The 21709-nt window shown below is 39.4% G+C and overlaps 1 long non-coding RNA gene across 1 annotated transcript; it reads right to left on the bottom strand.

Moving 5' to 3' along the window:
• Window positions 1-659: 659 nt before the first annotated feature.
• On the bottom strand, window positions 660-10531 carry LOC111202386. Its single transcript, XR_002655387.2, has 4 exons — window positions 8252-10531; window positions 8010-8153; window positions 7708-7826; window positions 660-2965 (listed from the first exon to the last, which is right to left on the bottom strand). It is a non-coding gene; the product is annotated as an uncharacterized LOC111202386 (long non-coding RNA).
• Between the last annotated feature and the right edge of the window lie 11178 nt (window positions 10532-21709).

Below are 21709 nucleotides of genomic sequence, written 5' to 3' on the forward strand. Positions count from 1 at the left end.
AATCGGATATTCTTTAAAATTCTAAAACATTTCGGATATCCGAGTCACCGAATATCTAGATGGCTAAAGATCGAATTGACACGAATGATTCCAAATACCCAGATATTCGATCTGTGTCCACCCCTATTTACGGATACAATTTTATTTTCTTTATATGAAAAAAATGACTAATGCAAGGCCTTTTTTATTTTAAATTAATTTTAATTTTATCTTTCATTTATTATTTTGAACAAAAATGTCATTTAATATCAATTAACAATATCTTTATATATTTGTCAACTACTTTTATATACTTTTTACATACACATACATGTGCACCTTGTAACTAAGTATTCACCACAACTAAAATATCTAATTTTTTTGAAAATGGAAATATTTTTTCTTAATGCTTCTTTCACTACCGACCAAATTGTAGTGAAATGATTTGTCTTAATAATTTTCTTTTCTTTTTCTTAAATTACTATCTGTTTATAAACTATAATATGAAACTATTGGTTCGATATGACGACTATCTAAAATTCACAACATGAAAATAAACAAATAATATTAGTTTTTGGTTTTTACCCGAAAAAAATCAAACATTTGAACCAAATAAACTAAAATGAATATTAATTTAAAATAATAGTTATATTTTAGAAGATTAAAAAAGAAAAAAAAAACTTAAAACTGAACCAATATCCAGATTAAACAGATTTAATGTCTTTTAATTAAAAATAACGAAACTAATAATCACATCTCGCGCATGGCACAGATTTTTACCTAGTACTTCTATATTTCGCACACATCTAACTGTAATTTATCCTAAGAGCAACTCCATCCATTAGAACCCCTAATGTGCTCTAATGATTAAATTATTAGGTTTAAAGGTGATTTTATAAGTTAAGAACCTTGGTTAGTGAAAATAATTTTCTCTTCCTCCAATGGGAGAACCCCATAGGGGTTCTTAAATATTTTTTAAATTTTGTTTTTTAATTAGAATGATTTAAAATAAATGCATAGATAAAAATTACATAAAACATATTAAAAATACAAATACAAATCGTAAACGAGAAAAAGCCGATTAGTCGAAATTTTGATTTGTAACAAATTTTTGTCATATATGCTTAACCAAAACAGTTTTCAATTGTTGATGTATTGTATTATCATAAACTCGATTCCGAATGCTCATCATATTGCCGAGATTTGAAGGCATAGCTGTAGAATACGTGAAATCCACTTGTGAACTTCGGTTTGATTCCGGTTGTGCGAAAACTGATACATCAAACTGAGTGTACCCATTTCGTTCGTCTTCTACGATCATATTATGTAGAATGATACATGCTCTCATTATCTTGCCAATTTTTATTTTATCCCACAAAAGAGCTTGATTTTTGACTATGGTAAATCGAGCTTGCAAGACCCCAAAAGCACGCTCGACATCTTTACGTACAGCTTCTTGATGTGTAGCGAATAAGGATACTTTCGGACCTTGCGGAAGTGGAATAGATTGGACAAAAGTAGCCCATTTTGGATAGATACCATCTGTGAGATAGTAAGCCAAATGGTACTCGTGTCCGTTGACAATGTAATTTACTTTTGGAGCTCAACCTTGTAATATATCATCAAAAACCGGTGATCGATCAAGAACATTAATATCGTTTAATGTACCTGGAGGTCTGAAAAACGCATGCCATATCCAGAGATCTTGTGAAGCTACAACCTCTAAAACAATGGTTGGCTTTCCTGATCCACGTGTATATTGACATTTCCATGTAGTCGGACAATTCTTCCACTTCCAATGCATACCATCAATGCTTCCTATCATCTCGGGAAATCCGCGTATCTCTCCAATATCGAGTAGTCGTTGAAGATCTTCTGGCGTGGGTCTTCTTAGATACTCATCTCCAAATAAATTTATGATTCCTTCAACAAAATGTTCCAAGCATAAAGGCGCGGTGGTCTCACCAAGTCGGAGGTATTCGTCGACCGCATCAGATGGGCAACCATATGCCATCATATGAATTGCTGCCGTTGCCTTTTGTAACGGAGAGTGACCGAACCTGCCAGTAGAATCTCTTCTTTGTCGGAAGTATGGGATTTCAGCGGAGAGTCAATCAACAATACGCATGAACAAGGGCTTGTTCATTCGAAACCGGCGTCGAAACATGTGAGAAGAATATGTTGCATCTTCACTAAAATAATTGTTCCATAACTGCATGTGTCCTTGTTCTCGTTGTCTTTCAATGTAGGCTCGTTTATTTTTTGACCTTGATGCTTCTTGGCGATTTTCATGATGAATGAAGAGATTTTCGAATTGTTGATCGAAAATTTGATCGAATTTTTCATCCATTTCATCATCGAAATTATTAGAAGAAGAAGATGCCATTAAAAAAAATGTTAAGAAAGAAATGTGAAAAAGATTTGATTATTTGGAGAAAAATAAGAAACAAGCACTTGATCTCTCTCGAGTTGTTGTTTTTGTTTATTTGGAGGGTTGTTGTTTTTGTTTATCTCTCTCTCGTGTTTCTACAATTTATAAAGAAACTCTAAAACATGAAGCTTTGCAATTGCTTTTGCTTTCTCTCGTGTGGTTGTTGTTTCACATTGCAATAACGAGATACAACTTATAAAGATTGAAGAATAAATTATAAAGAACATATTGTCTTATTGTGTCACAAGTTTACATGGAACATATTGTCTTATTACTCACGAGATACAACTTACAAAATACAACAACTTATTACATGGAACATATTGTCTTATTGTGTCACAAGTTTACTGTCCAAGACAACACGAGAAGTATCAGACCACAGTCCAATTTGCTTCTTATGTCCCACCTGCAGTAAGAACAAAGAGAGCATCAGACCACAGACTAAGACAACACGAGAAACACATACAATAGCCAATGACAACAAAGAGTGATCACACCAGTAAGCAAACTATAGACTCGAGTCTTCTCTTGTGTCACAAGTCTTCTCTGTTTCACCTGCCAAACAGCATCATTAGTCATGTTCCAATTCAAACCGTCGCGATACACACAAGCAAAACTAAGCCAAGCCAAGCAAATACACACAAGCAAAACTGATCTCGGGACAACTCAAGCACACAGAACCATATTTTTGCATTAATGAAGAAGACCACAATGTTACAGACGCAGACACAAACCAACAGCACAAAGAGAAACAAACTCGGACACTGAAACTAAAGAGAAAGAGACGCAACCAAACGCATAAAGAGACACTGAAACTAAGCCAACATTTCATTAATAAGCTTGTTTTTCAAAGCAAGTTCTAGTTCACTTAAAGGCTCTGTCTTGGCAATGAGTCTGTCTAGCAATTTCTGCTTATTCAATTGTTCCTTTAACGCAAAGTCCTTCTGCCTAATCTCCCAGAGGCTCTGAAACTCCCTTCCTTCCTCTTCTAACGCCGGCTTGCTGACAGACCTTTTATCTTTTGCTTTCGCTGCTTTAACACCAACAGGCCGTGAGCCTAGATCATCTTCTCCTGGCACAGAGGTTGATGATTGTGCAGAATGGTCATCTAGCTTCCTCCTTTTTGACTGCACTTTATCTTTAGTAGATGAAGCGCCTGATGTTAGGAGTTTTCAAGGCTCCTAAGACAAATATTGTAGTATAAATGATTGTCGAACCAATTCCAAGGGATTTCAAGCACTGAGAATGCAAGTACTTACTTAATCTAAGTGCAACCGATGATTTAAAGGGTTTTCGAAACTAATGATTAATACTAATGCAGTTTCAGAATAATAAAAACGGTAAATGAGTTGACTTTCTTAACTAAGGAAAATGAGAACTCATGGGCATAGGAATTAGACCTTGGGTGATCAAGTTTCGAACTAAGGATGGCAGACGAACAATCAAACTATCAACCTTAAGCTTAGACACGATCCTAAACAAACTCTATGTCTAGATGGATGTTCATTTACTAACACATTTCAAACAACAAATGTCTTTCTTTTTTTTTTGTCAAAGATTTCCTTTCATAAACTCAGAACTGAGTAATCAAAGAACATAGTTTGGATACAACACTCATTGTGAAAGCAACAGCAAAACAAGTGGCTGCGCATTGATTAAAAGTACAAGATAGTGGAGTGAAAAGAGTGACAAGGTTTCTTAAAAGAAAACATGTGATCTTAATCATGTCCAGCCATGAACGCATGGCAGAGAAAAGGACAATAGAGTCCAAAATTAACTGAAGACTTGAGAGTGTACGAGTCTTTGCTGATTGAAGAGCTTCGATCATTTTTCCAGCTTCATTGGCAAGGGATGAACTTGCGCTCAAACTGATACAAGAGCCTTGGGAGTCACAGGCTTCCCCCTTTCCATAGATAGACCACCCAAAACCTCCAATTTTAAAAGCTTTAAACCACATTCCATTCACCAAATCAGTCTGAAGGATTTTAACATAAACAGCTGGGGACCTTACAGCTACAAACACAGAGACAACAAAGCCATGCTTTGTGAAGTCTGAAAGCTGTGAAGAAGACCACCACTGCCAACTGAGTAAACCTGAAATAATTGAAACCAAAACCACAAAGGCAAAGGTCCAAATAACCTCATACTTGGATAAGAAATTGGTACACCACAGTGTAATATCCTCATACTGAGGTAAATAGAGTTTCATGAAGAAACTCACAGAGCCTGCAACATCCTCAAACTGAGGTAAAAAAAAACATCAAAGAGAGCACAACATCCTCATTCCAGAGTAAAAAGAGACTCATGTTGAGATAATTAAAACTGATATTCAACGGGGGGATGGGAGCTGAGGTCAGGCTGAGAGGGAGGACTCCGATATTACCGTATCGATACCCATAGCTCTCACTGAAACCTAAGCTAAACCGCAAGCCCGTAGACAAATCCGACACAGGAATAGCCTTCACCTTAACGGTGACTCTGAAAATAATGGAGCTTAATGACAGAGCGGACGAGACAACAAACTTAAAGAACATGATAGAGCGTGAGTCAGCATTGGGTGATGGGCGCTGAGCATCAGGTGTTGGAGGTTTAATCCCATCGGAACAGTCAAGTTCCCGTGCGAGCTGGATTCTCGGAGCTTCTTTCCGGTTTAGTGAAGCGAAGACACAGTGCGACGGAGGAACGAGCACACGGCTAACAGTTACTCTTTCTAAGTAAGGAAGGCGATAGACCCACGGTGGTGAAGTCGTTTCAATCGGGGGAGATGGATATGCGGTGGAGGAGAGCCGACCAAATCTTGTAAGTTCAGCATCCACGGTGAGAGGAGGAGCGGTGGCGACGATAAGACGAGGAATGGTGGCGACAGGAGAAAGCCGAACAGATCCGGTGAGCTCACCCACGGACTGAGTAGATCCGGTACATTCGTACGTGCGGAGGGGGACAAGCTTGAGGCCATAGATCTGAAGCTCAATATTGGAGCTTATAAAAATCATCTTTAAAGCTTCTTGGCACACAACTCTGGAGCGTGAGGTCACAAAGTCGTCAAGGTTGCGGTGAAGGCCAAACGAGGTGAAGCTTGAGCAAGGTGACCGGATCTCCTTGGAGAAGAGACACATACTGGTATGAAACAGAGACGAGAGCTTGATAACAACGAAGTAGGAAACAGAGGAGGAGCAGAGGATGAACAGAGGTGAAGAAGATGATGAATAAAGGCGACGCCGGCGAGCCTCGACTCCGCCGGCGTCCGGAAACGACGAACGAAATGGCGCCTCGATGTCTGTGTCTGGGAGAGAGCTATATCTTTAATATTTTAACCCAAAGTTAAACAACAAATATCTTTGGTTGAATAATATGGAAGCAATCATTACTAACAGGTCTAAGGCTATCTTTGCACTTCTAACAACAAATGCCTTTGGCAAAATATGCTAAAAGCTTAGAAGAGTTGTTTCAGGCATTTCATCGAACACCTTTTGGGTGGGAAATGCCTAAAGATCAACTTTTGAAAAGCTAAATCAGAAAACGCATTATGATTATTCTACTAGCAAGGTTTTGGAATGATCTACTCTAAAACATCCTAGCTCTAACCTAATCACCCTTAATCTTCCTAACCCATGATTTCAAATGGTGATTACTCACTACACTTCATGATTCCTCTTAAACCCATTTTAGATTTCAGATTAATCATACAAAGGGATACAACAATGAATTGGAAACACAGAATTACAATAACTAGATGAACAAAGATGATTCAAGAGATGAACTTTCCAAAGGTTTTTCTTAGAACAAAAGATAATCTGTCTGGTGGCTGCTAAAAGTACTTAAAACATAGGTTTTCAGAAGTAAAAACGTGCATAATGAAATGACCAAAAGGCCCTTGAGTAGAAATGAATTCGAGCAAACAGAAGGCGCGCAGCGACCTCCAGTAGTCGCTCCGAGAGGTAGCTCCAGGCTTCGGGAGCGACCTGGAGGGGTCGTTGCGAGACGTCGCTCCGGGTCGCTCTTCGCGAGCGACCTCGCTGTGTCGCTCCGGTCACGTCGCTTCCAGCTGGAACGACCTTATGGTGTCGCTCCGGAACGTCGCTGTAAGGTCGCTCTCGTGCCTCCGAGCGATGGAGATGCGAGCGACATCGAGGTGTCGCTCTGGCCAAGTCGCTCTGAAAGGGTGTCACAGCGACTTCATGGTGTCGCTCCGGTGAGGTCGCTCCCATGCACTGCTCGTCCAATGATCACCTTTATCACCCCTTTTGAGCTCCAAATGCACCCAAATGTCTCCAAGAACTCCATGTGGTACTCCAATACCTGATAAGGACTCATGTATGCAAAATGCAACCTAAACATGGCTAAATCCTAGTCTATATGATCAAAATGCACATGGGTGAACGGATAAGACAATGGAAATATGCAAGATATCAGCGCCACACCATTTCTGATAATGGCGAAGCTCAACCACGCATGCTCGAGTGTAAACTTGACCTTGTAGTCATTGAAGAATAACTCATGCGCCATCTTCAACACATCATCCTCATTCATCCCACTGGATTTAGCTTTTGTTGCAGCTTCAAAACACCCAACAAACTTACATACACTCTCATTGATCTTCCCCCACCTCTGCTTACAGTGACTTGGCTCCCTCTTTTGCAAAGCACAAAACTTTGGACTAGATGCAACATAGGCCGCAATCCATTTCCAAAATGCTATTGCCTTCTGCTCATTCCCCATGACATGATCCTTGGAGGTGTTGAGCCAAGCACTGATGAGCACAATATCTTCAGTTGGTGACCACTTCCTTCTTTCTTTACGATCAGACACGACGTGTTCCTCTTCTGTTGCATCTTCAGCCCACTGTGTGCCGAAGATAGAAGCATCCGATGAAGATAGTTCTATACTAGGTTCACGTGTAACAAAGGAGAAGGAGGTGTTTGGTTGTTGACTGTTTAAAAGGTTTTGGAAGCTACAAGGCTCAGTAAATGGATTCATAGCGAACGAGATGGAAATATCAAATGAGATAGATATATGCAAACGAGAAGGAGTTATGAAATGAGAAAGAGTTATGAAACGAGAAGGATATATGAATTGAGAGATAGATATGAAACGATGAGGAGATATGAATTGAGATTCTTGGAGTTGGTCGTTTTTAAAAGCAAACTGATCAGAGCGTTTAGTAGTTGTTAAGTGTTAATGGCAATCAATATTTCTACCTAAAACCAGAACAACCAAGACAATAAATGTATCTACCTAAATTCCATTTAATCCCAACCTAAACAATGTCTAACACGCATTAAAGGATTGGTACTTACCTCTTGGCATGTTTAATCCGCTTTGATGACGTTTGATCCGTATCTTGCTGCTCCCTGCAAGACCTTTGTCCATTTCACTGGTATGTCTCTTCTCCTTTAATGTCTCCCACGCAGCTAACCTTGTCATTTCAAATAAAAACCCAAGACTCTAGTTTAATTACGAAACTTGGAACAAAGTAAGACAATGAAGATTTAATCAATTAACTGTTTTGAATAAAAACTAGAGTCTACTCAAACTTCAAAATCAAGACAAAGAAAGAACCTTTAAAACATCAAATAATTAAACAGAGTAAAGCAATGACCTTTGTAATTGAACTATTGAAAAAGGGCGGCGACAATTTGGTGAGTTGAGTCATCGGATTCGACAAGCAAAACCGTGAGCCTCTGTTCATCATCGTCTCCATAGTCCCTTCATCGCTGCTAATACCACAACTTCCCCCATCGATCTGAGATAAACAGAGTCAAATCTCATCATCGCAACAAAATTGTCAATAATAATCGAAGGAATCAAATTCACAGGAACAAAAAGCTTTAAGAAACCGACCTTCATGGTGATTGCATGCACGAGTCTGGAGGAGAACATCGACGAAGAAAGAAACGAATCAAACGACATCTCCATTCGAGGTTTCGACAGAATCAACGAGGAAGAGAGAGACCCGATGATGTGATTTCGACGAAATCGAACAAGAGAGAGTCAAGATTGTTGACGAACAAACAGATCAAACATCATCTCTGTCGGAGATTTTTGCAGAAGTGAAGGCGAAGAGATGTCGATGACATCGAAGATGAACCGAAAGTGAAAGAGAAAGAGGCGACTTTTATTTCCCGTAAAAGGAACCACCCAATACGTTTCTGCCACTTTTGGGGTTTTAACCAACTCTAAACTCTTTTAATTAGGCAGCGGTTCTTTCTAATAAAACCATTTTTTATTTAATTTTTTCTCTTTTTTGGTTTAAAAAACCCCTTGCTCAACCCACAGCTGGAGTTGGTCTAATGACCATAAACTATGACAAGTTCAAATATATTCATACTCTATTCGGTAAGAATAATTTTTTTTTTCAAAATAATGTATTGTAGCTGCCATTAACTTGAGTTTCTTGGTTAAGGTTTTGTGAAATCTATCAAACACTTACTGAGCGAGCACTCACCGTTAGCAAGTGTACAACTTCGTCGGTGGAGGACTCGTTTTTCTGGTCTCGTTGAGTTTCATTTAAAAGAAAAAGAAAACTAATGTTTGTATATCCTGCGATAACCGAACGATCTGGTCCACTGGAAGTTTCACTCACATTTACATATGATTGTTGTGGCTGTAAAAACAAGCGATTCAACTCAAAGTTGAAGATGAATAGGTTCATGGACCAATCTATAACACAAGTTGGGTAGTGGATTTGCTACTATCTCCTTATATCTCTTTCTGTAAGTTTGATTTGTTTATATACAACAAAAATATCAAGCGCAGCCAAATCAAAACCTTTAGTCCAACATTTTTCTTTATTGATCTCTTTTACCTGTGGGTTCGATCTCTTGAACAATCCCTTTTGAAAATCGACATTTTATAGTTTTTTGCACGTAATGGTTTTTCTTTTAGCACTAACACAAAACATAGAAAAATTCACTCAACTAATCCTTTTATTTTGATGCCAAGAAACGAATATGCTGTGTGTTGTGCCAGGAAAATCAGGAGACTTGCCAGCACATGTTCTTTAGATGTCGCTACTCAGCAAAAGTATGGAAATAACTAGTAGGGAAAATCTTAAGAGATGCATTCACAACAAAATGGAGTGAGATTTTAGATGTTATATTTAGCGCAGGCTCTCAACGGAGGTATTCCTCATTCGCTATGGTTTCAAGCTCTGGTGCCTAGTATATGGAGAGAACGCAATTTCGTCGACATGGTGAGTAACCAAGAGATGAGAAGGTCCTGATCAAGTTTGTGGACAAAATGGTTTGTCCGAAATTGTTATATCACTTTGAGGAAAAGGTCAGAGATACCTCGACAAAGGCTGTGTACCTGGCTTGGGACACAAGTGAAAGATTTTTTTCCAATTTAAAGCTCAAAATTTGATTTTTTTTAATGGGTTCTTTGATTATTTACAAGAATCAAAAATAGAAGCACTTGATGAAACAAAGTTTTATATTGAATAAAATTTACATTCATTCAAAAAAAATCATCAAATTAATAGTTATAGTTTTTTTTTGCATAAATTAGTAGTTTTTTTTTCGTCTTCATAAAACTAACACAGAACCAAAACTTAGACTTAATATAGTTTTACTCAATATCATAAGCAATCGTAACCAACCAAGTGGTCTTGGCCTAGTAGTAAAAGGCTCACCCTGTTAGTATCGCCCTGGGTTTGATTCTCCTTGGCCACTCGGAACGCTTTAAGTGGTAAGAAAACACGGATCCTACGGGCTTCGTAGTGATTAGTCTTTGGGTATAGAAAAACTTTGGGATCACACTACGGTTATCAAAAAAGAAAAAAAATCATAAGCAATCGTACGATTATTAATTTATTTTGGAATACATAGTCAATATTTCCTTGAACATGAATGCTACAATGCAATATATGGAGCAAGAAACCTGTAACAATATAATTTTTTCTCAAGCTAAGTGGACCAAACCGAGATAAGATGTGGTGTGGTTAAGTTCAATGTGTCTTTGTCATGAGCGTCATTCAGTGTGGAGGTGGTGTCCGGCTGTGCTATGGCGATCACAAAGTTTCTACAACCTAGCGATTAGCCAAGACATGGAAACTTAATCGATAAAATACAGGATCTGGCCCTTGGTTTCAAGGTGTGCACTACAAGAAAACATCAAGGATTCTGAGGGAAAAAATCGTCGGAATTTCGTCGAAATATCGTTATTCCGACGCAATTCCGACGAAATACGTCGTCGGAAATAATTCTTCGGAATTTCTTTTTTCCTCTGAAATCCCTCGGAATTTTCCGACGGAATTCCGAGGAAATAAATTTCCGAGGAAATTCCGAGGATCCCTTGTTTGTCGGAAAAGTCCTCGGAATATACCGAGGTAGAACTTCGTCGGGATAATTCCTCGGAAGTTCATCGATCGATGCGTGTTTGGACATATATACATCGATCGATAGGAGTATACCGACGGACTTTTTCCTCGGTTTATTCCGAGGAACTGTTCCCTCGGTATATTCCGAGGGATCCGTTCCTCGGAATTTTCCGAGGGAGTTGTCCCTCGGAAAATTCCGAGGGAAATGTCCCTCGCTATATTTTAAAAAAAAAACGGATCGATCGATGCGTTTTTGTTCAAAAACGCATCGATCGATGTAGTGAAAAATATAATTAATTTCCTCGAAATGTAAAAAATATTAATTTTTTTGAAAAAATAAAATTTCTGAAATTTAAATTCGAAAATATGAAATTAAAAGTAAAATTGAAATCATACTAATTAATATTCAAAATTTCACAAATAAAAATAAAACATTCCGAGATTGGGGAAAAAAAAACTACGGGTCTGGCACGTTCGGGAACACCTCGTTCGGGTACATCCTCTGCATCATCTCCATCATTTGCTGGTTCAGCCTCCTCTGTGCCTCATAGCCCGCCTGTTGAGCCGCCATCTGGGTCTCCAACAAAGATATTCGATCATCTTTGTCCTTCAACTGAGCCGTAAGTACTTCTGGATCAACAAAGGGCGGTGGTGCAGAAGGAGGAACCGACCGGGTGCGACGACCCAAACCGAACAAACGTCCCTTCTTCTTTGGAACCGACTGAATAGAAAAAAGCCAAATTTAGAAATTTAAACCAAGAAATAAATGAATTGAACTTAAAAAAAAAAGAACTTACGGATTCAACGATTTCGTTGATTCGAAACCGGGACAAGTTGGTCGAAGCCGTCGAAGCGTCATCCTCGGTTTGAAGCTGAGACACTTCGTCTACCACCTGAGTTTGGACCAGGTCGACCACGTCCCTCACAAGACCGTCATCAATCTGGCCGGTCTTGTTGGTATACGCCCTCCTCATTAGGGCGAGATCATCGACCGGCTCGCCATCATTTTCTTCCGCCTTGAAAAAAAACATAAAATTAAAGAAACATTTGAAATTAGAAGAAATGCACAATAAATTTAAATTCTGAAACTCAAATAATTGAAGAAAAAGCGGTTGAACTTACCATGCGATCTCCGAGAGTGGCAATAGATTGAGCACCCAAGTTATGCTTGTAGATGCCCTTCCCTTTACGGTCGCTCCTGCGGTTGGTGGAGTTGGTGGAAGAAGTTTCTTTCGTCTCCTCCTTATCCCAATGCGCACACAACTCCTTCCAGACCGTATCGTTCATCGACTTTGGGACCTTTTAATTAAAAAAAAAAGAAAAAGTTTAATAAATTAAAAAATAGTTTAATAAATTAAAAAATTGTTTAATAAATTAAATCGAACCTTATTGATTTCCCACTTCTTCTTCCACTCGTGGATCTGCTTCCCATAGTTGTCCATTACTTTATGGACGAAGTGGTGATAGATAAAGAGCGTCTCATCGGAATTCCAGTTGAACTCTTGCTGAAAAAAAAACACAATTAGTAGAAAATTTATATTAAAGATTAAAAATATAAGTAAAAAATTAGAATACTTACCGCAAACTGACGAAACCACAGAACCTGCTTGTCGGTTGGGAAGTGAGTGAAAGTCGGATGTCCACTGTCGAGGGCCGAGTACATCATACGGTTGATCCATGCGCTGATCCCGTTCCCGGATCGGTTGAACCTTATTAAAAGAACAAACGGTTAATAATGAATCCAAATTTAAAGAAAAAAAAATGTTTAATTACCATGTTTGACCCCGTCCATGTGGATACGGAGTGAGATACGGAAGATGGTCACGACCGGGCTGTTGAACCAACTCCGCAACCCTCATCACTCCCGGAGGACCCGGAGGAACAGGAGCGGATGCAGCAGCGGGAGCGAGAGGAGCATGAGCGGGTGCAGCAGAGGGAGATGTATGGTTGGAGCTGTGGGGCGAAGGGGAATCCTGAAAATGGCTGGAATCCCGAGACTGGCTCCCCGTACCACCACGACCACGACGCTGTCGAGGCCGGGTCTGATCATCATGAGACCTGTAAATTAAAAAAATATATTTAATAAATACAGAAATATATAAATTAATTTTTTTTATTAAAAAAAATCCCAAATAATTTAATCACAGAAAAAGATTTATATATATTAAATTTTTTTAATAAATATATAAAAATAGTTCTAATAAACAAAAATAGTTTTAATAAATAAAAATTGTTTAATAATTAAAATGTTTTGTAAAATCCAAAAAATCGAATTTATATAGAAATTTTTTTTTGTAAAATCCAAAAAATCGAATTTATATAGAAAAATCGTTTTGTAAAATACAAAAATCGATTTTATATACAAAAATTGATTTTATAAATACAAAAAATAAAAAAATTATAAAAAAATTCTAAATCAATTCAACAAAACAAATTATTCAACCAAATCACAATTCTAAACCTATTATACAACCAAATCACAATCCTAACCAATCACCCTAACAAAAATCTATCAAAACTACACAAAAACCTAACAAATAGAACCTAAGAGAGTGGGATAGGGTCCTTACATGATTTGTGTAAGAGAAGAGGGAGATCGCCGGAGATATCGTCGGATTTCAGGGGGAAATCGCCGGAGAGAAAGAGAGGAGTCGCGCAGAGGAAGAAGAGAGAAATGGGGAAGAAGAAGGGGCTCGTGGTTATAAAACCTAGGGTCCGACGGACATTATCCGTCGGAATTCCGTCGGAATTCTAATTTCAATTTTCGCGAAATATTTGCCCGGTAAAATGAAAATATTCCGAGGAAATTCCGATAGATAGTAAAATATCCGTCGGAATTTCCTCGGAATATTCCGAGGAAATACCGAGGAAATACCGAGGAACTAGTGTTTGGGGTTTCAAAACATCAATTTTTTTTGCCGTATTTCATTTCTTATACAATTGTAATGCATACCATTGAGGATTCTTTGTATACATGAGCATAAACCATGAAATAACAAATTTCAAAACTAATTGAAAGTATTCCCTTTACCGTTCGTTAAAAGGTATAAGTGTTTCTCTTATGTTGCGAGATTTCGTTCATACAATCGGAAAAGTGTTAATTATACGGTAAGGAACAAATTTTTGACTTCATAATGAACGTAAGACACTTAATAAGGGTTATATAGGTGTTATTCAAACGGCAAAACGTTGTTTTCGGTTTAAAAACCCTATTTCCTCGGATTATTCCGAGGGAACTCCGACGAAACCCTCTTCTTCCTCGAAATTTCCTCGGAATATTCCGAGGAAATTCCGACGAACTAGTGTTTGGGGTTTCAAAACGTAATTTTTTTTAAAAAAACGCATCGATCGATGCGTTTTTGAACAAAAACAAATCGATCGATTACTAAGATGGCCCGGGCCGTAAGATTGTGATCGATCGATGAGAGTATCCCATCGATCTATCGACAATCTGAATTGTTCCTCGGAATTTCCTCGGAAAATCTTGTATGTTTTTTAAAAATGCATCGATCGATGCGTTATAGAACAAAAACGCATCGATCGATTACTAGGATGGACCGGGCCGTAAGATTGTGATCGATCGATGAGATTAACCCATCGATCTATCGACAATCTGAATTGTTCCTCGGAATTTCATCGGAAAATCTTGTATGTTTTTTTAAAAATGCATCGATCGATGCGTTATAGAACAAAAACGCATCGATCGATTACTAGGATTTACGGGGCCGTAAGATTGTGATCGATCGATGAGAGTAACCCATCGATCTATCGACAATCTGAATTGTTCCTCGGAATTTCGTCGGAAAATCTTGTATGTTTTTTAAAAATGCATCGATCGATGCGTTATAGAACACAAACGCATCGATCGATTACTAGGATGGACCGGGCCGTAAGATTGTGATCGATCGATGAGAGTATCCCATCGATCGATCGACAATCTGAATTGTTCCTCGGAATTTCCTCGGAAATCTTGTATGTTTTTTTAAAAACGCATCGATCGATGCGTTATAGAACAAAAACGCATCGATCGATTACCAAGATGGCCCGGGCCGTAAGAATGTGATCGATCGATGCGTTATAGAAACAAAACGCATCGATCGATGCGTGTTCGGAAAACAGAATTATAAGGCAAAACCCGACCTTTTTTGGATCTAAACCTTAGAACTCTCATCCCCTCCGATTTCCCCTATAATTCGCCCCCCCCTTTCTCTCTCTATAATCATCCGATTTGAACAATTTTGGGCTCTATTCCACTTGATTTTTCGAGCTCTACCTGATTCCTACACTCGTCTTCACCCTAAGACAGGTATACTCCGCGAATCTCCACATTCTGAAATCGTGTTCTTGAGCAATTTTTTGGGTTTTGTGAATTTCTTATTTCCGTGTTGATTCCTTGATCAAATATGCATGAAACAGATGTTTAAACATGGAATAGAACACAATTGTCTGTGATCAACGAGTTTGGAACATGATTTGAGATGATTTAGGGATAGAGAATTTTTTTCAATTTCGTTTTTTTTATCACAACTCGATTTTGCTTTTCATTTTCATGTTCAGCTTTGCCTTCTTAATTGATTATAACCATGTTGAGAGCAATGATTCTATTTTGTAGAGAATGAAGCGCACGAAAACATCAGCAAAGAAAAACACACAAGAAGCGGGTTCGTCACAGCTGGAGAAGCAAAGGCCAAAGAAGTGGGATAAGTCTGATACCACCCACTACAACAACATGAAGAAGGTAGCCGTTCCGGCTACACAACTAGCATGTCCTGAGACGATGACAATATTGGGAATCAAAGCAGACATTGAAGGACTGTTCCAGAACATGGGTCTAGGCCAACTATGCAACCTCAAGGAACCCACTTATCCGGAGTTGGTACGCCAGTTCATAGCATCCGCATACGTCACCCGTCCCGATGATAGCCATCAGGAAGGTTTTCTGGCATTCGTAGTGCAGAAAGTATACTATGAGGTATCTTTCACAGACCTCTGCGGACTATTTGGATTGAGTGCGGGGGAGAGGACATATGGTCTTTATTGGACTTCAGAGCTGTTGAACTTCTGGGAAACGATTGGCACAGGGGTTTATAGATCTTCTCAGGCAAAGGAGTCACTTATCCGGAGCCCAGTACTGAGATATGCGACACGCCTCATTGGCTCATTGCTATACGGGACAACCACAGCCGCATCAGTCACGCAATGGGAGTTGTGCCTCCTGTACCAAGGTGTGAGGCATTTGCTACCGGCATTTGGAAACTCTACATTCCCACCTGCTACTGCCTTCAACATGGGAGCGGTGCTGGCCGCAAACTTAGCAGGATACAAGGGGAAAGTAACCAAATCCAAGAGCAATGCATGTGGATTTGGTGCAGTGATTACTCGGATCCTTAGACATGTGGGTGTAGACTGTGAGAACCACCAGGTAGCACTGGACAGATCGAACAACATTGCTTGGAACTACCTGGATGTCATTTCTCTAGTAAGTAAGGAGTTCATAGCTGGTCCCCACTCGAGGATCGATCGGGATGGTCCTTACGTCTACGTATTCCAGGACCGAGCGAAGAAAACACTCTACTGCCACCTGCCTCAGATCGGCCTGACTGCTCTACTTTCAGAGGCTGCAGTTGAGTTTCTACCCCCTGCTACCGCACTAGTAGACAAGCCATCCTTCTTCACGCCAAAATATCAGACCAAAGGCAAGGGCGTGGTTGATGAAGAAGGACAAGATGAGGCTGCACAAGCCATTCCAGATGATTCACAACCCCATCAGCTACTCCCATCAGACTCCAGCCAGTACAAGCTGCAAGAGCTTCCACCGAACGCCACTTCGCGCCAGCAACAACATTGGAGAGATCAGAGCATAAAGACAAACAACGACATGCTACACAAGATCTGGGCTGCCATTTCACGTATCAGGCCGTGTCGTTGCCAAAAGGATGATGTAGTTCATCGGGACAACTCTCCATCCAGCTCTGGTTCGGGTTCGAGTGGTACACACAGGGTAAGAAAGAGGTCCAAGAGACCCAACGATGCAGGAACATCTGGAGCAGGAGACGAGGAGTAGGAGCTATCACCGGCTATTTTATTTTCTTTTCTATTCTAACGTTTTATGGTCTTATTTTCTGTTAATTTTGAACTGAGTTTTTTTTTAGGTTTCTTAATTATGAGTTCGTATTTCTTTTACATGGTTTCTTTGTTTTATTTGGTTGTGTTTTGTGTAGCTTTTAATTCGTATTCAGCTTTGCCTTGCTAGATAAACCAAATAACTATTATCCAAGGAAAGAGGTTATATCAAGTGTTCCTCGGAATTTCCTCGGTATTTCTTAAAAAAAAAAAAAAATAAGTTCAATGGTAGTCTGTTTCCGAGTCATCATCACCAGATGAATCTGAATCTGGATCTTGGTGAAACTCTCCAATTACTGGTTCATCCTCTACGTGAACGACGGCTTCCTCTCCAAAGTCGGTTAAATCGACTACAAGGCCAACTCCAGCTAAATCTTCTGCTGCACTACAGTTGCCGGATGTGCTTGGTTGTAGTGGGTCTTCCAGCTCAGAACTTCCCTGAACTCGGCCTCTCGGGTTGAGTCTTGTAACAGTAACCCATGGATCATCTCTGTTCCTTACCCGGGGGTACTTGATATAACAAACCTGTAACATTTAGAAAAATTATAAATTAATACACATGATGATGAATCATTCTGAATAATTAACATTTAATTACCTGATCGGCCTGGGAAGCAAGAATGAAAGGATCATAATATTGCAGCTTTCGCCTCGAATTTACTGATGTAACACCAAATGCATCTGTTCTCACACCTCGATCTGGGGTGTTGTCGTGCCAATCACAATAGAAAACAGTACAGCGCAATCCAACCATGCCCAAATACTTGATTTCCAAAATCTCATGTATGTGTCCGTAGTATACATCATCTCCTGATGCAGAACAAACGCCAGCATCATAAGTCGTACTCGAACGTCTCCTCTTCTGAGTTGTGAATGCATATCCTCGAGTACAAAATCTCGGATATGACTTCACAACAAAGTTTGGTCCAACGACCATCTCACGTATCCAATCGTCAAATGTTTCACCTCTGGCCAAACCAGCAGACACCTATTAATAGCACATATATATATATTATATCAATAAATGTGAATTAGTATAAATATGTGATAAAATATATTTTAATTTGTTTAAAGCACTCACATAAGTAAACATCCATCCAGTAAATTCTCTCTGCTTCATTTCTTCTAGTTCGTCCTCTGTGGCGTATCTATACTCGAACCGCTTTTCTGCCATGAAAATCCTGTATATGATGACAATAATGTAATTAATTAAGATTTAAATTTCAACTTGTTAAAATAAAAATTTGTAAGCTCATTTATTTACCTCTCATATTGAAGAACGTCTTCGCAGTTGGTGAGCAAATATGTTTGCAAATGACTGCGCTCCTGCTCAGTAAGTCGACGGTCCTTTGGTTTTCCGCTAAGTCGTCCAACGTCTGTGAAAATGTCTGGAACCGTAACATGATATGTTGCCCGTTCGCCTCTATCATCATGCCGAGCAGGTCTTCTGTTTTTGGTCTGAACTTCTGCTGGAAAGTAGTACTCGGCAAAGTTTGAAGTTTCTTCATTGATCATCTGTGCGACTATAGAACCTTCCACCCTACTTAAATTTTTCACCATCTTCTTCAAATGGAACATATACCGCTCATACAGATACATCCATCTATACTGCACAGGACCACCAAGTTCCAATTCTCTTGCCAGGTGAATAACAAGATGCTCCATAACATCAAAAAATGAGGGAGGAAATATCTTCTCAAGGTTGCACTGAATCACGGCTATGTTAGTCTTCAAATTTTCAATACCTTCAAGAGTCACTGATCTCGTGCATAAATCGCGGAAGAAACCACTTATCCCTGCAATTGCTTCATGAACATTTCGTGGTAATATTTCCTTGAAGGCGAACGGAAGGAGGCGCTGCATCATTACATGGCAATCGTGGCTTTTCAAGCCAGTAAACTTTCCTTCCTTTCTGTCGATACAGTTACGCAAATTTGATGCGTAACCGTCTGGAAATTCCACATCGTTTGAAATCCAATCAAAGAACGCATCTTTTCCCGCTGCATCAAGTCGGTATATGGGAAAAGGAGCCCTACCATTCTCATCAACATGAAGTTCTGAACGAGCACATATATCGACTAAATCCAGTCTTGACTTCAAATTATCCTTTGTTTTACCTTGAACATTAAGGATCGTGTTCATGAGATTGTCAAAAAAGTTCTTCTCAATATGCATGACATCTAAATTATGCCTTAGCAGATGATCCTCCCAGTATGGCAGATCCCAGAAAATACTTTTTTTGTGCCAGTTATGTAGTTCTCCAACAGCATCTACCGGAAAACGCTCATGTCCACCGACTTCTGGCGTCCTTTCTGCACCAAAATCTCTTAGTTGTATCTTCAAATCTTTCCCACAAATTTCCGGAGGTGGACTGTCAAACACCCTCTTGTTCTTCGTAAACAAATTCCTACTCCTACGATATGGATGATCAGGTGGTAGGAATCTCCTGTGACAGTCAAACCAACACGTTTTCCTTCCGTGCTTTAGTTGGAAAGCATCAGTGTTATCTTGACAATATGGACATGATAGCCTTCCATGCGTTGTCCATCCAGACAACATACCATATGCTGGAAAATCACTTATTGTCCACATTAGTACTGCCCGCATTTGAAAGTTTTCTTTACACGAAACATCGTATGTTTCAGCACCTTGAGCCCATAGTTGTTGCAACTCATATATTAGTGGCTGAAGAAACACATCAAGTGATCTCTTAGGATGCTCTGGTCCGGGAACGAGAATCGAGAGAAACAAAAACTCTCGTCGCAAGCACAAGTTTGGGGGGAGGTTGTATGGTGTAAGAATGACGGGCCATAGAGAATACTGTCTTCCACTCTTGCCAAACGGACTGAAACCATCAGTACATAATCCAAGGTAGACATTTCTTCTCTCATACGCAAAGTCGGGATACTTTGATTGGAAATGCTTCCACGCTTTTGCATCTGAAGGATGTCTGATCTCACCATCTGTTGAGTGCTCCGCATGCCATCTCATTGGTTGCGCTGTGCGTTCAGACAGATACAACCTCTGCAACCTTTCCGTCAAAGGTAAATACCACATCCTTTTATATGGCACTGGAACTCTTCCAATTGTATCTTTATAACGAGGCTTTCCACAAAATTTGCATGTAACCCGCTGTTCATCCACCCTCCAATAAATCATGCAGTTGTCGCTGCATACATCTATTACCTGATACGATAAACCAAGACCAGCTACGAGTTTCTGAACCTCGTAGTATGAACCAGGAGCTACATTATCCTCGGGTAGAATACCTTTTACAAAATCAGCAATCGCATCCACACAGTCTTCAGCCAAATTATAATCTGTTTTAATGCCCATCAATCTTGTAGCAGATGATAAAGCTGAATGACCATCTCTGCAACCTTCGTACAATGGTTGCTTTCCAGCATCCAACATATCATAAAATCTCCTAGCTTCTGCATTGGGTAAATCTTCCCCTCTAAAATGATCATTTACCATCTGCTCAGTACCTACACCATAATCTACATCCGTTCTAATTGGTTCTTCTAATCTAACCGCTGGCTGAGGTTCACTAGTACTACCATGTTCATAATCAGTTTCCCCATGATGATACCAAATTTTGTAACTTCGTGTAAACCCACTCAAATATAGATGAGTCCAAACATCCCACTCTTTAATAACCTTTCTATTTTTACAATTAGAGCAAGGACATCTTAACATACCTGTTTTTGCTTCCGGTTGTCGGTGAACTAACCCCATGAATTCAGTTATACCTCGTTGGTATTCTTCCGTAAGCAATCTCGTGTTCGGATCCAAATGAGGTCGATCGATCCAAGAACGAAAATAATTTGAAGAAGACATATTTTTTATGAATCAAATTCGTGTGTAAATAGAGTAAGAGGGAGGATGAAGATATGAAGTGAATGAAGAGGAAGAGGAGTGCTTGTATTTATAGTTTAAATCCTGCCGACATACCGAGGAAATTCCGACGGAATTCCGACGGACAAAACTAGTTCGTCGGAATTTCCTCGGAATTTTGTAAAATCCCCCAACGGCTCTCCAACGGCTATAATATTTCCTCGGAATTCATCGGTTTTTTCCGAGGAACAGAGTTTTCCTCGGAATTTCCTCGGAATATTCCGACGGACTGTAGTTTCCTCGGAATCCCGTCGGTATATTCCGAGGAAATTCCTCGATATATTCCGAGGATTTCATTTTCCGTCGGAATGTCCGTCAGAATATCGCTGTTTTCTTGTAGTGGTGTGACTTTCACTCGGTTGGAATTTTAACCAATTTAGCTGCTGTTGCTGTGCACTTTTAGCCTACAAATGAAATTTATGATATTTAAGGGGTGTCAGTACTATTGGGAAAACTTTAATTAGAGAAGCACTGTTTCGTGCACAAAAAAAGAAAAGAAAAGGAGAAGCACTGTTCCATTCATATATTGCACGTACGTGGAGAGCCTGCGACTGCAAGGCTACATTATCAAATGCGGGAGGAAAATCAATATGAATTTTTTATATATGCCTAATCAATAAAGAAGGGATCTACGTAATTTATATTATTTATTACGTACACCCCGTTACCTTGGGTGATTACACTACATGCATCGTGATTTGTAAATATACGTGTAGAGTTCTCCAAGTCACATTATCATGCATATGCATGGCTTCGAAACCTCGTTATACCCCGACTAATCTTTTTTTTACAATACCCCGAGTAATTTTATAATACTCCTTCGCTGTTCAAAAAGGGAAAGCCGGATATTCTTTCAAAAAGAAATTTACATATAGATCTTCTTGGATAAATTGTAACTAGAAAAATGATAAAAAAATATATATTGTCCTACGACACCGTTGAAATACACATTGGGATTCGGT

This window comes from Brassica napus, chromosome C1 (assembly GCF_020379485.1).
Source record: "Brassica napus cultivar Da-Ae chromosome C1, Da-Ae, whole genome shotgun sequence".
NCBI classification, from domain to species: Eukaryota; Viridiplantae; Streptophyta; class Magnoliopsida; order Brassicales; family Brassicaceae; genus Brassica; species Brassica napus.